At 48.5% G+C, this 18,827-nt stretch overlaps 1 pseudogene; it reads left to right on the forward strand.

Moving 5' to 3' along the window:
- Positions 1–18,827, forward strand: part of LOC135536018 (C-myc promoter-binding protein-like) — a 167,222-nt pseudogene that overhangs the window by 91,437 nt on the left and 56,958 nt on the right.

Below are 18,827 nucleotides of genomic sequence, written 5' to 3' on the forward strand. Positions count from 1 at the left end.
ACAGGTAGTTAAACATAGTAGACAAAATATTAAGAACACCTTCCTAATATTATGTTGCTAAAAAAATCCTTCTTTAACCGGTCTACTCCCCTTCATCTACACTGATTGAAGTGGATTTACCAAGTGACATCAGTAAGGGATCATATCATTCACCTGGTCAGTCTATGTCATGGAAGGAGCAGGTGTTCCTAATGTTTTGTCCACCCATTGTATCTTCTATGAGTGTTTTCCTCTATGTATCTCTGGAACTGCATGAGGGATGCGTCCCACGTGGCTCCCTGTTCCCTATGTAGTGCACTACATTAAGGAATATGGTGCCATTTGGGACAAACCCTATAAGATATGTAAACAAAAAACATATTTTCTATTGGTTCCTCCCAGATCAGCAGAACCAACAACCCTCTTTTCTATTGGTTCCCCCCAGATCAGCAGAACCAACAACCCTCTTTTCTATTGGTTCCCCCCAGATCAGCAGAACCAACAACCCTCTTTTCTATTGGTTCCCCCCAGATCAGCAGAAACAACAACCCTCTTTTCTATTGGTTCCCCCCAAGCTGTTGGTCAGCATAACCAACAGCCCTCTTTTCTATTGGTTCCCCCCAAGCTGTTGGTCAGCATAACCATCAACCCTCTTTTCTATTGGTTCCCCTCAGGTCAGCAGAACCAACATCTCTCTTTTCTATTGGTTCCCCTCAGGTCAGCAGAACCAACATCTCTCTTTTCTATTGGTTCCCCCCAGGTCAGCAGCGTCCTGATGGCCTATTGGAGCTGAGTATGAGTGACTGTACAGAGCTGGCCTGTGGGAAGAGCCTCCACAGCCTGGAGATGGAGATACAGGAAGCCTTCCTCAGGTTCATGGCGGCCATTTTGAAAGGCTACCGCTCATACCTGAGACCCATCACCCAGGCCCCGTCTGAGAAGACTACTGACGCCTCCTCTCTCTTTGACCTGCAAGGTTAGTACCGGCTTGGTGTGTATGTGTGTGTGTGTGTGTGTGTGTGTGTGTGTGTGTGTGTGTGTGTGTGTGTGTGTGTGTGTGTGTGTGTGTGTGTGTGTGTGTGTGTGTGTGTGTGTGTGTGTGTGTGTGAGTCTCTGTGTGTGTGTGTGTGTGTGAGTCTCTGTGTGTGTGTGTGTGTGAGTCTCTGTGTGTGTGTGTGTGTGTGTCTATGTGTGTGTGTGTGTCTATGTGTGTGTGTGAGTCTATGTGTGTGTGAGTCTCAGTGCATGTGCAGGTCTGGAGCTCTAGCTCGCTGTAGCTGTTCTCTGCTCCAGAGTCTGGACTGGGGCCAGTTGAAGCTGGCTAATACCACACCTGATAGAGTTGAGTCTGGACTGGGGCCAGTTGAAGCTGGCTAATACCACACCTGATAGAGTTGAATCTGGACTGGGGCCAGTTGAAGCTGGCTAAAACCACACCTGATAGAGTTGAGTCTGGACTGAGGCCAGTTGAAGCTGGCTAATACCACACCTGATAGAGTTGAGTCTGGGCTGGGGCCAGTTGAAGCTGGCTAATACCACACCTGATAGAGTTGAATCTGGACTGGGGCCAGTTGAAGCTGGCTAATACCACACCTGATAGAGTTGAGTCTGGACTGGGGCCAGTTGAAGCTGGCTAATACCACACCTGATAGAGTTGAGTCTGGACTGGGGCCAGTTGAAGCTGGCTGATACCACACCTGATAGAGTTGAATCTGGACTGGGGCCAGTTGAAGCTGGCTAATACCACACCTGATAGAGTTGAGTCTGGACTGGGGCCAGTTGAAGCTGGCTAATACCACACCTGATAGAGTTGAGTCTGGACTGGGGCCAGTTGAAGCTGGCTAATACCACACCTGATAGAGTTGAGTCTGGACTGGGGCCAGTTGAAGCTGGCTAATACCACACCTGATAGAGTTGAGTCTGGACTGGGGCCAGTTGAAGCTGGCTAATACCACACCTGATAGAGTTGAGTCTGGACTGGGGCCAGTTGAAGCTGGCTAATACCACACCTGATAGAGTTGAGTCTGGACTGGGGCCAGTTGAAGCTGGCTAATACCACACCTGATAGAGTTGAATCTGGACTGGGGCCAGTTGAAGCTGGCTAATACCACACCTGATAGAGTTGAATCTGGACTGGGGCCAGTTGAAGCTGGCTAATACCACACCTGATAGAGTTGAATCTGGACTGGGGCCAGTTGAAGCTGGCTAATACCACACCTGATAGAGTTGAGTCTGGACTGGGGCCAGTTGAAGCTGGCTAATACCACACCTGATAGAGTTGAGTCTGGACTGGGGCCAGTTGAAGCTGGCTAATACCACACCTGATAGAGTTGAGTCTGGACTGGGGCCAGTTGAAGCTGGCTAATACCACACCTGATAGAGTTGAATCTGGACTGGGGCCAGTTGAAGCTGGCTAATACCACACCTGATAGAGTTGAATCTGGACTGGGGCCAGTTGAAGCTGGCTAATACCACACCTGATAGAGTTGAGTCTGGATTGGGACCAGTTGAAGCTGGCTAATACCACACCTGATAGAGTTGAATCTGGACTGGGGCCAGTTGAAGCTGGCTAATACCACACCTGATAGAGTTGAATCTGGACTGGGGCCAGTTGAAGCTGGCTAATACCACACCTGATAGAGTTGAGTCTGGACTGGGGCCAGTTGAAGCTGGCTAATACCACACCTGATAGAGTTGAATCTGGACTGGGGCCAGTTGAAGCTGGCTAATACCACACCTGATAGAGTTGAGTCTGGACTGGGGCCAGTTGAAGCTGGCTAATACCACACCTGATAGAGTTGAGTCTGGACTGGGGCCAGTTGAAGCTGGCTAATACCACACCTGATAGAGTTGAGTCTGGACTGGGGCCAGTTGAAGCTGGCTAATACCACACCTGATAGATTTGAATCTGGACTGGGGCCAGTTGAAGCTGGCTAATACCACACCTGATAGAGTTGAATCTGGACTGGGGCCAGTTGAAGCTGGCTAATACCACACCTGATAGAGTTGAGTCTGGACTGGGGCCAGTTGAAGCTGGCTGATACCACACCTGATAGAGTTGAATCTGGACTGGGGCCAGTTGAAGCTGGCTAATACCACACCTGATAGAGTTGAGTCTGGACTGGGGCCAGTTGAAGCTGGCTAATACCACACCTGATAGAGTTGAGTCTGGACTGGGGCCAGTTGAAGCTGGCTAATACCACACCTGATAGAGTTGAGTCTGGACTGGGGCCAGTTGAAGCTGGCTAATACCACACCTGATAGAGTTGAGTCTGGACTGGGGCCAGTTGAAGCTGGCTAATACCACACCTGATAGAGTTGAGTCTGGACTGGGGCCAGTTGAAGCTGGCTAATACCACACCTGATAGAGTTGAGTCTGGACTGGGGCCAGTTGAAGCTGGCTAATACCACACCTGATAGAGTTGAGTCTGGATTGGGACCAGTTGAAGCTGGCTAATACCACACCTGATAGAGTTGAATCTGGACTGGGGCCAGTTGAAGCTGGCTAATACCACACCTGATAGAGTTGAATCTGGACTGGGGCCAGTTGAAGCTGGCTAATACCACACCTGATAGAGTTGAGTCTGGACTGGGGCCAGTTGAAGCTGGCTAATACCACACCTGATAGAGTTGAATCTGGACTGGGGCCAGTTGAAGCTGGCTAATACCACACCTGATAGAGTTGAGTCTGGACTGGGGCCAGTTGAAGCTGGCTAATACCACACCTGATAGAGTTGAGTCTGGACTGGGGCCAGTTGAAGCTGGCTAATACCACACCTGATAGAGTTGAGTCTGGACTGGGGCCAGTTGAAGCTGGCTAATACCACACCTGATAGAGTTGAATCTGGACTGGGGCCAGTTGAAGCTGGCTAATACCACACCTGATAGAGTTGAATCTGGACTGGGGCCAGTTGAAGCTGGCTAATACCACACCTGATAGAGTTGAGTCTGGACTGGGGCCAGTTGAAGCTGGCTGATACCACACCTGATAGAGTTGAATCTGGACTGGGGCCAGTTGAAGCTGGCTAATACCACACCTGATAGAGTTGAGTCTGGACTGGGGCCAGTTGAAGCTGGCTAATACCACACCTGATAGAGTTGAGTCTGGACTGGGGCCAGTTGAAGCTGGCTAATACCACACCTGATAGAGTTGAGTCTGGACTGGGGCCAGTTGAAGCTGGCTAATACCACACCTGATAGAGTTGAGTCTGGACTGGGGCCAGTTGAAGCTGGCTAATACCACACCTGATAGAGTTGAGTCTGGACTGGGGCCAGTTGAAGCTGGCTAATACCACACCTGATAGAGTTGAGTCTGGACTGGGGCCAGTTGAAGCTGGCTAATACCACACCTGATAGAGTTGAGTCTGGATTGGGACCAGTTGAAGCTGGCTAATACCACACCTGATAGAGTTGAATCTGGACTGGGGCCAGTTGAAGCTGGCTAATACCACACCTGATAGAGTTGAATCTGGACTGGGGCCAGTTGAAGCTGGCTAATACCACACCTGATAGAGTTGAGTCTGGACTGGGGCCAGTTGAAGCTGGCTAATACCACACCTGATAGAGTTGAATCTGGACTGGGGCCAGTTGAAGCTGGCTAATACCACACCTGATAGAGTTGAGTCTGGACTGGGGCCAGTTGAAGCTGGCTAATACCACACCTGATAGAGTTGAGTCTGGACTGGGGCCAGTTGAAGCTGGCTAATACCACACCTGATAGAGTTGAGTCTGGACTGGGGCCAGTTGAAGCTGGCTAATACCACACCTGATAGAGTTGAATCTGGACTGGGGCCAGTTGAAGCTGGCTAATACCACACCTGATAGAGTTGAATCTGGACTGGGGCCAGTTGAAGCTGGCTAATACCACACCTGATAGAGTTGAGTCTGGACTGGGGCCAGTTGAAGCTGGCTAATACCACACCTGATAGAGTTGAATCTGGACTGGGGCCAGTTGAAGCTGGCTAATACCACACCTGATAGAGTTGAGTCTGGACTGGGGCCAGTTGAAGCTGGCTAATACCACACCTGATAGAGTTGAATCTGGACTGGGGCCAGTTGAAGCTGGCTAATACCACACCTGATAGAGTTGAGTCTGGACTGGGGCCAGTTGAAGCTGGCTAATACCACACCTGATAGAGTTGAGTCTGGACTGGGGCCAGTTGAAGCTGGCTAATACCACACCTGATAGAGTTGAGTCTGGACTGGGGCCAGTTGAAGCTGGCTAATACCACACCTGATAGAGTTGAATCTGGACTGGGACCAGTTGAAGCTGGCTAATACCACACCTGATAGAGTTGAGTCTGGACTGGGGCCAGTTGAAGCTGGCTAATACCACACCTGATAGAGTTGAGTCTGGATTGGGGCCAGTTGAAGCTGGCTAATACCACACCTGATAGAGTTGAGTCTGGATTGGGACCAGTTGAAGCTGGCTAATACCACACCTGATAGAGTTGAGTCTGGATTGGGACCAGTTGAAGCTGGCTAATACCACACCTGATACCTAATACCATCCAATCTGCACTGTCTCTGGTGGGTATCTAGTCAGACGGCCCTTTATTGTTAAAGACTGCAATGGCTAGCTGTAGCCAAGGGCTTCATCCCAAATGGCACCCGATCCCTTATTTAGTGCATTATTTTTGACCATGGCCCATAGCCAAGGACATGAGCATTCTCTAGTGGATGCTAACCATGCTATCTGTAGCCAAGGACATGAACATTCTCTAGTGGATGCTAACCATGCTAGCTGTAGCCAAGGACATGTGCATTCTCTATTGGATGCTAACCATGCTAGCTGTAGCCAAGGACATGAGCATTCTCTAGTGGATGCTAGCTGTAGCCAAGGACATGAACATTCTCTAGTGGATGCTAACCATGCTAGCAGTAGCCAAGGACATGAACATTCTCTAGTGGATGCTAACCATGCTAGCTGTAGCCAAGGACATGAGCATTCTCTAGTGGATGCTAACCATGCTAGCTGTAGCCAAGGACATGAGCATTCTCTAGTGGATGCTAGCCATGCTAGCTGTAGCCAAGGGCATGTGCATTCTCTAGTGGATGCTAACCATGCTAGCTGTAGCCAAGGACATGTGCATTCTCTAGTGGATGCGAACCATGCTAGCTGTAGCCAAGGACATGAACATTCTCTAGTGGATGATAACCATGCTAGCTATAGCCAAGGACATGTGCATTCTCTAGTGGATGTTAACCATGCTAGCTGTAGCCAAGGACATGAACATTCTCTAGTGGATGCTAACCATGCTAGCTGTAGCCAAGGACATGTGCATTCTCTAGTGGATGCTAACCATGCTAGCTGTAGCCAAGGACATGAACATTCTCTAGTGGATGCTAACCATGCTAGCTGTAGCCAAGGACATGAGCATTCTCTAGTGGATGCTAACCATGCTAGCTGTAACCAAGGACATGAACATTCTCTAGTGGATGCTAACCATGCTAGCTGTAGCCAAGGACATGAACATTCTCTAGTGGATGCTAACCATGCTAGCTGTAGCCAAGGACATGAACATTCTCTAGTGGATGCTAACCATGCTAGCTGTAGCCAAGGACATGAACATTCTCTAGTGGATGCTAACCATGCTAGCTGTAGCCAAGGACATGTGCATTCTCTAGTGGATGCTAACCATGCTAGCTGTAGCCAAGGACATGAACATTCTCTAGTGGATGCTAACCATGCTAGCTGTAGCCAAGGACATGAGCATTCTCTAGTGGATGCTAGCCATGCTAGCTGTAGCCAAGGACATGAACATTCTCTAGTGGATGCTAACCACGCTAGCTGTAGCCAAGGACATGTGCATTCTCTAGTGGATGCTAACCATGCTAGCTGTAGCCAAGGACATGTGCATTCTCTAGTGGATGCTAACCATGCTAGCTGTTGGATATAAGGATTGTGTAGCGGCAGTGTAGCCTAGTGGTTAGAGCATTGGACTAGTAACCGGAAGATTGCAAGTTCAAATCCCCGAGCTGACAAGGTACAAATCTGTCGTTCTGCCCCTGAATGTTCCTAGGCCGTCATTGAAAATAAGAATTTGTTCTTAACTGACTTGCCTGGTTAAATAAAGATAAAATAAAAATTGTGATCCCGACAAATAGGGATGAGGAGTTTAGAGAGACCTCTGCAGTATTGTTATGTAATGACTAGAGCTGAAAGACACACACACAGGTATGGGTAATGGGAGAATGTGCTTTCTCAATGTGTTTCTTTGGCCAAGTGGTGTGGCTGTATCTGTATCCATAGAGAATCTATCAGCTGTCCATTAGTATTACTGTAGGGCCCCACAACAACACAAAGCTTGGCCTCCATGACTGCAGTGTGAGGCAATGACCAACCATCCTCCTCACTCCCCCTGGCCCTGTCTGTCCTGCAGGTCAGCTGTTAGTCAGGTCAGCTGTTAGTCAGGTCAGCTGTTAGTCAGGTCAGCTGTTAATCGTGTCAGCTGTTAAACAGGTCAGCTGCTAGTCAGCCCAGCTGGGTTTAACACTTAAGGAAGTCACTTCCCTGTTTTGCACCCTATCTTACCTGCATGACTGTGCCTAGCTAAAGTACATCTGTTGTTATTGTAAAAGAGAATGTGTTCTCAAAGACTTACCTGGTTAAATAAGGACTCACCTGGTTAAATAAAAACTTACCTGGTTAAATAAAGACTTACCTGGTTAAATAAAGACTAACCTGGTTAAATAAAGACCCACCTGGTTGAATAAAGACTTACCTGGTTGAATAAAGACATACCTGGTTAAATAAAGACTCACTTGGTTAAATAAAGACTCACCTGAATAAATAAAGACTCACATAGTTAAATAAAGACTTACCTGGTTAAATAAAGACTCACCTGGTTAAATAAAGACTCACCTGGTTGAATAAAGACTCACCTGGTTAAATAAAGACTTACCTGGTTAAATAAAGACTTACCTGGTTAAATAAAGGTTAAATAAAATAAAAAATTAAGCAGTGTGCTTCATGGTCAAGGTTTCAAGACCCTAAACCTATTTTGCCAGATATATCTAGCAGTGAACCACAAATGTTCCATTTCTCCCTCCCCAACCGTCCTCTTCAGGGTTCCTGAAGAGCAGAGACCGGTCCCACCAGAAGTTCTACTGTATCTTTTAAGGTTTCTCATATGGTTGTAATGTTCTGTAGGGTTCCTGACGAGCAGAGACCGGTCCCACCAGAAGTTCTACTGTATCTTTTAAGGTTTCTCATATGGTTGTAATGTTCTGTAGGGTTCCTGACGAGCAGAGACCGGTCCCACCAGAAGTTCTACTGTATCTGTTAAGGTTTCTCATATGGTTGTAATGTTCTGTAGGGTTCCTGACGAGCAGAGACCGGTCCCACCAGAAGTTCTACTGTATCTTTTAAGGTTTCTCATATGGTTGTAATGTTCTGTAGGGTTCCTGAAGAGCAGAGACCGGTCCCACCAGAAGTTCTACTCCCTGATGACCAAGACTCAGATGTTCATCAGATTTATAGAGGAGTGCTCCTTCGTCTCAGACAAAGACGCCAGCTTGGCCTTCTTCGATGACTGTGTGGACAAGGTACAGCTTGGTTTATAGTACTGTCATCCTGGTCCTTCATAGACCTATTCTCTGAAATAACCCTAACCCTTCTCCATACAGCTTGGTTTATAGTACTATATCATCCTAGTCATATATAGACCTGCCCTCTGTGAAATCTCCTGTCTAGTAACTATGCTATCCTCTATCAGTGTTCTTCTCCCTGTCTAGTAACTATGCTATCCTCTATCAGTGTTCTTCTCCCTGTCTAGTAGCTATGCTATCCTCTATCAGTGTTCTTCTCCCTGTCTAGTAGCTATGCTATCCTCTATCAGTGTTCTTCTCCCTGTCTAGTAGCTATGCTATCCTCTATCAGTGTTCTTCTCCCTGTCTAGTAGCTATGCTATCCTCTATCAGTGTTCTTCTCCCTGTCTAGTAACTATGCTATCCTCTGTCAGTGTTCTTCTCCCTGTCTAGTAGCTATGCTCTCCTCTATCAGTGTTCTTCTCCCTGTCTAGTAACTATGCTATCCTCTATCAGTGTTCTTCTCCCTGTCTAGTAACTATGCTATCCTCTATCAGTGTTCTTCTCCCTGTCTAGCAACTATGCTATCCTCTATCTGTGTTCTTCTCCCTGTCTAGTAACTATGCTCTCCTCTATCAGTGTTCTTCTCCCTGTCTAGTAGCTATGCTCTCCTCTATCAGTGTTCTTCTCCCTGTCTAGTAACTATGCTATCCTCTATCAGTGTTCTTCTCCCTGTCTAGTAACTATGCTATCCTCTATCAGTGTTCTTCTCCCTGTCTAGCAACTATGCTATCCTCTATCTGTGTTCTTCTCCCTGTCTAGTAACTATGCTATCCTCTATCAGTGTTCTTCTCCCTGTCTAGTAGCTATGCTATCCTCTATCAGTGTTCTTCTCCCTGTCTAGTAGCTATGCTATCCTCTATCTGTGTTCTTCTCCCTGTCTAGTAACTATGCTCTCCTCTATCAGTGTTCTTCTCCCTGTCTAGTAGCTATGCTATCCTCTATCAGTGTTCTTCTCCCTGTCTAGTAACTATGAGCACACTGAGTAGCAATCCCCCTACTGTATTACCTCACACTGAGCAGCACTCCCTCTACTGTATTACCTCACACTGAGCAGCACTCCCTCTAATGTATTACCTCACACTGAGCAGCACTCCCCCTACTGTATTACCTCACGCTGAGCAGCACTCCCCCTACTGTATTACCTCACACTGAGCAGCACTCCCTCTACTGTATTAACTCACACTGAGCAGCACTCCCCCTACTGTATTACCTCACACTGAGCAGCACTCCCTCTACTGTATTACCTCACACTGAGCAGCACTCCCCCTACTGTATTACCTCACACTGAGCAGCACTCCCCCTACTGTATTAACTCACACTGAGCAGCACTCCCCCTACTGTATTACCTCACACTGAGCAGCACTCCCCCTACTGTATTACCTCACGCCGAGCAGCACTCCCCCTACTGTATTACCTCACACTGAGCAGCACTCCCCCTACTGTATTACCTCACGCTGAGCAGCACTCCCCCTACTGTATTACCTCACGCTGAGCAGCACTCCCCCTACTGTATTACCTCACACTGAGCAACACTCCCCCTACTGTATTACCTCACACGCTGAGCAACACTCCCCCTACTGTATTACCTCACACTGAGCAGCACTCCCCCCACTGTATTACCTCACACTGAGCAGCACTCCCCCACTGTATTACCTCACGCTGAGCAGCCCTCCCCCTACTGTATTACCTCACACTGAGCAGCACTCCCCCACTGTATTACCTCACACTGAGCAGCACTCCCCCTACTGTATTACCTCCCACTCTTCCCTACTGTATTACCTCACACTGAGCAGCACTCCCCCTACTGTATTACCTCCCACTCTTCCCCCTACTGTATTACCTCACACTGAGCAGCACTCCCCCTACTGTATTACCTCCCACTCTTCCCTACTGTATTACCTCACGCTGAGCAGCACTCCCCCTACTGTATTACCTCCCACTCCCCCTACTGTATTACCTCACGCTGAGCAGCACTCCCCCCACTGTATTACCTCACACTGAGCAGCACTCCCCCTACTGTATTACCTCCCACTCTTCCCTACTGTATTACCTCACGCTGAGCAGCACTCCCCCTACTGTATTACCTCCCACTCTTCCCTACTGTATTACCTCACGCTGAGCAGCACTCCCCCTACTGTATTACCTCCCACTCCCCCTACTGTATTACCTCACGCTGAGCAGCACTCCCCCTACTGTATTACCTCCCACTCCCCCTACTGTATTACCTCCCACTCTTCCCTACTGTATTACCTCACACTGAGCAGCACTCCCCCTACTGTATTACCTCCCACTCTTCCCTACTGTATTACCTCACGCTGAGCAGCACTCCCCCTACTGTATTACCTCCCACTCTTCCCTACTGTATTACCTCACTCTGAGCAGCACTCCCCCTACTGTATTACCTCACTCTGAGCAGCACTCCCCCTACTGTATTTTTGTCAGCTACCAATTGTGCAAGTTCTTCCACTTAAAAAGATGAGAGAGGTCTGTAATTTTCATCATATGTACAGTTCAACTATGACAGACAAAATGAGAAAAAAATCCAGAAAATCACATTGTAGGGTTTTTAATGAATTAATGACGGGGTGTGTAGGCTCGGGGTGTGTAGGCTCGGGGTGTGTAGGCTCGGGGTGTGTAGGCTCGGGGTGTGTAGGCTCGGGGTGTGTAGGCTCGGGGTGTGTAGGCTCGGGGTGTGTAGGCTCGGGGTGTGTAGGCTCGGGGTGTGTAGGCTCGGGGTGTGTAGGCTCGGGGTGTGTAGGGTCGTGGTGTGTAGGGTCGGGGTGTGTAGGGTCGTGGTGTGTAGGGTCGTGGTGTGTAGGGTCGTGGTGTGTAGGGTCATGGTGTGTATGGTGTATAGGTCATGGTGTATAGGGTCAGGGTGTGTAGGGTGTATAGGGTCAGGGTGTATAGGATATGTAGGGTCATGGTGTAGAGTGTCATGATGTGTTGGGTGTGTAGGGTCAGGGTGTGTAGGGTCAGGGTGTATAGGGTCAGGGTGTATAGGGTCATGGTGTATAGTGTCATGGTGTGTAGGGTGTATAGTGTCAGGGTGTATAGGGTCAGGGTGTATAGGGTCATAGTGTATAGTGTCATGGTGTGTAGGGTGTATAGGGTCAGGGTGTGTAGGGTCATGGTGTATAGGGTCAGGGTGTGTAGGGTCATGGTGTCACGCATCCGCTACAAGACCATGGTGCTTGCCTACGGAGCTGTGAGGGGAACGGCACCGCAGTACCTCCAGGCTCTGATCAGGCCCTACACCCAAACAAGGGCACTGCGTTCATCCACCTCTGGCCTGCTCGCCTCCCTACCACTGAGGAAGTACAGTTCCCGCTCAGCCCAGTCAAAACTGTTCGCTTCTCTGGCCCCCCAATGGTGGAACAAACTCCCTCACGACGCCAGGACAGCGGAGTCAATCACCACCTTCCGGAGACACCTGAAACCCCACCTCTTCAAGGAATACCTAGGATAGGATAAAGTAATCCTTCTCACCCCCCCCCTTAAATGATTTAGATGCACTATTGTAAAGTGGCTGTTCCACTGGATGTCAGAAGGTGAATTCACCAATTTGTAAGTCGCTCTGGATAAGAGCGTCTGCTAAATGACTTAAATGTAAATGTAAATGAACATAATATTTGCAAATTATGGTGGAAAAGTGGGAGAACTTGCACAATTGGTGGCTGACTAAATACTTTTTTGCCCCACTGTTGATGTTGATGTATGGTTTTGCCAGACCCATCCAGGGACGTAGTGGAGGGTAAATGCCGTTTACGCACATTTTTATTTGTGAAATAGCGTTTACTTGCCTTTTTTATTTTGTTAATAATCGTTTATCCACTTATTATTGCTTTCCCAGCGTTGATCTGAGTTCTAATCGCACCTAACTTTGCTCATGAGTGAAATCATGTATGATTCATGAATGCTCGTTATGTTCGCCTGCTCCCCTGGATTTGCCTCGTAGCAACGCATTCACTCACCACTCTGTCCAACGGAAACTCCGGCCTCTACATAGGCCGAGTGGTGAAACAAACTACCTCAGCCCAGACCTACGGTGGCAAGTGGCAGAGAGACGCCGCTGACAGTGGGATTTTTTTAAACATCCTCGACTCCTGCCGTGTCAACAGACACCCCCAAACCAAAACATCCCTCGACTCCTGCCGTGTCAACAGACATCCCCCAAACCAAAACATCCCTCGACTCCTGCCATGTCAACAGACATCCCCCAAACCAAAACATCCCTCGACTCCTGCCATGTCAACAGACACCCCCCAAACCAAAACATCCCTCGACTCCTGCCGTGTCAACAGACATCCCCCAAACCAAAACATCCCTCGACTCCTGCCGTGTCAACAGACATCCCCCAAACCAAAACATCCCTCGACTCCTGCCGTGTCAACAGACACCCCCCAAACCAAAACATCCCTCGACTCCTGCCGTGTCAACAGACATCCCCAAACCAAAACATCCCTCGACTCCTGCCGTGTCAACAGACATCCCCCAAACCAAAACATCCCTCGACTCCTGCCGTGTCAACAGACACCCCCCAAACCAAAACATCCCTCGACTCCTGCCGTGCCAACAGACATCCCCCAAACCAAAACATCCTTCGACTCCTGCCGTGTCAACAGACATCCCCCAAACCAAAACATCCCTCGACTCCTGCCGTGTCAACAGACACCCCCAAACCAAAACATCCCTCGACTCCTGCCGTGACAACAGACATCCCCCAAACCAAAACATCCCTCGACTCCTGCCGTGTCAACAGACACCCCCAAACCAAAACATCCTCGACTCCTACCGTGTCAACAGACACCCCCAAACCAAAACATCCCTCGACTCCTGCCGTGTCAACAGACATCCCCCAAACCAAAACATCCCTCGACTCCTGCCGTGTCAACAGACATCCCCCAAACCAAAACATCCCTCGACTCCTGCCGTGTCAACAGACATCCCCCAAACCAAAACATCCTCGACTCCTGCCGTGTCAACAGACACCCCCAAACCAAAACATCCTCGACTCCTGCCGTGTCAACAGACACCCCCAAACCAAAACATCCCTCGACTCCTGCCGTGTCAACAGACATCCCCCAAACCAAAACATCCCTCGACTCCTACCGTGTCAACAGACATCCCCCAAACCAAAACATCCCTCGACTCCTGCCGTGACAACAGACATCCCCCAAACCACAACATCCCTCGACTCCTGCCGTGTCAACAGACATCCCCCAAACCAAAACATCCCTCGACTCCTGCCGTGACAACAGACATCCCCCAAACCAAAACATCCCTCGACTCCTACCGTGTCAACAGACACCCCCCAAACCAAAACATCCCTTGACTCCTGCCGTGTCAACAGACATCCCCCGAACCAAAACATCCCTCGACTCCTGCCGTGTCAACAGACATCCCCCAAACCAAAACATCCCTCGACTCCTGCCATGTCAACAGACATCCCCCCAAACCACAAAAAACAGATTAAGTTTGAAGCTAACGTTGAACGGAGTCTAACCTCAGCAGGACTGAAATGAAGCTAGCTATAATCAAAAGATGGGCTATAAGTTCTCATACAAAATACCTTTTCTTTACAGAGAGTAGTGAGATAGACAGTGGTGAGTCAGGCTGCAATGACCCTAACCCAAATGAGATACACAGAGAGAAGAAGCATTGAAGCCAGCAGGGAGAGAGGTTAGAGAATCTTTCATCTTATCAAACACAATAACTTGTTGCTCTTCAAATGTGTATAGAATACAACATTTTATAGTAAACTAAGGGCCTTTTACACTGTCAGAATTAACTTTCATGTCTTTCATATGTTGGGACAGCCTGTGGGACTTAACATTTTGTGAAATTTAACGTTATTGTCATGCATGCTGAACAGAAATATAAACGCAACAATTTTAAAGATTTTACTGAGTTACAGGTCATATAAGGAAATCGGTCAACATCATCAGTACTGACTTACCACTCATGAATGTCGTAAATAAGTAGTGAAACACGTATTATTGAGTAGATTTTGTAAGATGGTGATGAATAGTAAGTTAGGTTATGGTGATCTACTGCCATCTGGTGGCGACCAGAAACAATTGCATAATAGGAACTGTTGCAAATTGATGGTCCTTAAAAATAAATATTAGTGCTTGTAAATAAAAGTACTTGAAAGTCTTTGAATTTGACTTGTCACTGTCTGTACGAACCCAGCGTTTCGTGTGCTTTGATTTGGACTCATACTCCAACCCTCCCGTGCTCCAATTTGCTTAATCAGAGCACTGTAGTATGCATTTTGGGAAATACCTTGTGAGTAATTTAATTACTTGTGTTACTGCTTGGCTGGAGCCAAAGCCTGCACCCACACTGACCCATTGTGGATAAGATTGCACACCCCTGATTAACATCTAGCTGGTTTTCTTCCTGTAGCCTCTCCTAGTCCAATCAGCCCTTTAACCACAGTACTGTCTGGTTATTTCCTTTAACCATGGTACTGTCTGCTGTCTGGTTATTTCCTTTAACCGCGGTACTGTCTGCTGTCTGGTTATTTCCTTTAACCATGGTACCTGCTGTTGTCTGGTTATTTCCTTTAACCACGGTACTGTCTGGTTATTTCCTTTAACCACGGTACTGTCTGGTTATTTCCTTTAAACACGGTACTGTCTGCTGTCTGGTTATTTCCTTTAATCATGGTACTGTCTGGTTATTTCCTTTAACCACGATACTGTCTGGTTATGTCCTTTAACCACGGTACTGTCTGGTTATTTCCTTTAATCATCGTACTGTCTGGTTATTTCCTTTAACCACGGTACTGTCTGGTTATTTCCTTTAACCATGGTACCTGCTGCTGTCTGGTTATTTCCTTTAACCATGGTACTGTCTGGTTATTTCCTTTAACCACGGTACTGTCTGGTTACTTCCTTTAACCACGGTACTGTCTGCTGTCTGGTTATTTCCTTTAATCATGGTACTGTCTGGTTATTTCCTTTAACCACGATACTGTCTGGTTATGTCCTTTAACCACGGTACTGTCTGGTTATGTCCTTTAACCACGGTACTGTCTGGTTATTTCCTTTAATCATCGTACTGTCTGGTTATTTCCTTTAACCACGGTACTGTCTGGTTATTTCCTTTAACCATGGTACCTGCTGCTGTCTGGTTATTTCCTTTAACCATGGTACTGTCTGGTTATTTCCTTTAACCACGGTACTGTCTGGTTACTTCCTTTAACCACGGTACTGTCTGCTGTCTGGTTATTTCCTTTAATCATGGTACTGTCTGGTTATTTCCTTTAACCACGATACTGTCTGGTTATGTCCTTTAACCACGGTACTGTCTGGTTATGTCCTTTAACCACGGTACTGTCTGGTTATTTCCTTTAATCATCGTACTGTCTGGTTATTTCCTTTAACCACGGTACTGTCTGGTTATTTCCTTTAACCATGGTACCTGCTGCTGTCTGGTTATTTCCTTTAACCATGGTACTGTCTGGTTATTTCCTTTAACCACGGTACTGTCTGGTTACTTCCTTTAACCACGGTACTGTCTGCTGTCTGGTTATTTCCTTTAATCATGGTACTGTCTGGTTATTTCCTTCAACCACGGTACTGTCTGGTTATGTCCTTTAACCACGGTACTGTCTGGTTATTTCCTTTAACCATGGTAGTGTCTGGTTATTTCCTTTAACCACGGTACTGTCTGGTTATTTCCTTTAACCACGGTACTGTCTGGTTATTTCCCATCAGTCCTGCTCTCCTCCAACTGTCTCTAACTCAACATGCTCTCTTCTCTCCTCTTGTTCCCCCTCTCCTCTCTGCCTCCCTGTTCATGCAGCTCTACAGTGCAGACAAAGGAGGCAAGGTGAGTGTGACTGTGTCCACCCTCACACTCTACCACCCTGACATCCTACCACCCTGACATCCTACCACCCTGACAACCTGACATCCTACCACCCTCACACTGTACCACCCTGACAACCTGACATCCTACCACCCTAACAACCTGACATCCTCACACTCTACCACCCTGACATCCTACCACCCTGACATCCTACCACCCTCACACTCTACCACCCTGACATCCTACCACCCTCACACCCTACCACCCTGACATCCTACCACCCTCACACCCTACCACCCTCACACTCTACCACCCTGACATCCTACCACCCTACCACCCTGACATCCTACCACCCTGACAACCTGACATCCTACCACCCTAACAACCTGACATCCTCACACTCTACCACCCTGACATCCTACCACCCTGACATCCTACCACCCTCACACTCTACCACCCTGACATCCTACCACCCTCACACCCTACCACCCTGACATCCTACCACCCTCACACCCTACCACCCTCACACTCTACCACCCTGACATCCTACCACCCTCACACTCTACCACCCTGACATCCTACCACCCTACCACCCTGACATCCTACCACCCTCACACTCTACCACCCTGACATCCTACCACCCTAACAACCTGACATCCTACCACCCTAACAACCTGACATCCTACCACCCTCACACTCTTCCACCCTGACATCCTAACACCCTTACATCCTACCACCCTCACACTCTACCACCCTGACATCCTACCACCCTCACACTCTACCACCCTGACATCCTACCACCCTACCACCCTTACATCCTACCACCCTCACACTCTACCACCCTGACATCCTACCACCCTAACACCCTTACATCCTACCACCCTCACACTCTACCACCCTGACATCCTACCACCCTAACAAACTGACATCCTACCACCCTAACACCCTTACATCCTACCACCCTCACACTCTACCACCCTGACATCCTACCACCCTCACACTGTACCACCCTGACATCCTACCACCCTCACACTGTACCACCCTGACATCCTACCACCCTCACACTGTACCACCCTGACATCCTACCACCCTCACACTGTACCACCCTGACATCCTACCACCCTCACACTCTACCACCCTGACATCCTACCACCCTCACACTGTACCACCCTGACATCCTACCACCCTCACACTGTACCACCCTGACATCCTACCACCCTCACACTCTACCACCCTGACATCCTACCACCCTCACACTCTACCACCCTGACATCCTACCACCCTAACACCCTGACATCCTACCACCCTCACACTGTACCACCCTGACATCCTACCACCCTCACACTCTACCACCCTGACATCCTACCACCCTCACACTCTACCACCCTGACATCCTACCACCCTCACACTCTACCACCCTGACATCCTACCACCCTAACACCCTGACATCCTACCACCCTCACACTTAACCCCCTGACATCCTACCACCCTCACACTGTACCACCCTGACATCCTACCACCCTCACACTGTACCACCCTGACATCCTACCACCCTCACACCCTACCACCCTGACATCCTACCACCCTCATACTGTACCACCCTGACATCCTACCACCCTCACACTGTACCACCCTGACATCCTACCACCCTCACACTGTACCACCCTCACACTCTACCACCCTGACATCCTACCACCCTCACACACTACCACCCTGACATCCTACCACCCTAACAACCTGACATCCTACCACCCTCACAACCTGACGTCCTACCACCCTCATACTGTACCACCCTGACATCCTACCTACCACCCTCACACTGTACCACCCTGAGAGGACAGTCCACCTCTGTCTCTGTCTCTGCTACCTTCCCTTCTGTAGTAAAACACAGGACAGTCCACCTCTCTGTCTCTGTCTCTGCTACCTTCCCTTCTGTAGTTAAACACAGGACAGTCCACCTCTCTGTCTCTGTCTCTGTTACCTTCCCTTCTGTAGTAAAACACAGGACAGTCCACCTCTCTGTCTCTGTCTCTGTTACCTTCCCTTCTGTAGTAAAACACAGGACAGTCCACCTCTCTGTCTCTGTCTCTGTTACCTTCCCTTCTGTAGTAAAACACAGGACAGTCCACCTCTCTGTCTCTGTCTCTGCTACCTTCCCTTCTGTAGTAAAACACAGGACAGTCCACTCTCTGTCTCTGTCTCTGCTTCCTTCCCTTCTGTAGTAAAACACAGGACAGTCCACCTCTCTGTCTCTGTCTCTGCTACCTTCCCTTCTGTAGTAAAACACAGGACAGTCCACCTCTCTGTCTCTGTCTCTGCTACCTTCCCTTCTGTAGTAAAACACAGGACAGTCCACCTCTCTGTCTCTGTCTCTGTTACCTTCCCTTCTGTAGTAAAACACAGGACAGTCCACCTCTCTGTCTCTGTCTCTGTTA

Source organism: Oncorhynchus masou, unplaced genomic scaffold (genome assembly GCF_036934945.1).
Source record: "Oncorhynchus masou masou isolate Uvic2021 unplaced genomic scaffold, UVic_Omas_1.1 unplaced_scaffold_545, whole genome shotgun sequence".
Lineage (NCBI taxonomy): Eukaryota > Metazoa > Chordata > Actinopteri > Salmoniformes > Salmonidae > Oncorhynchus > Oncorhynchus masou.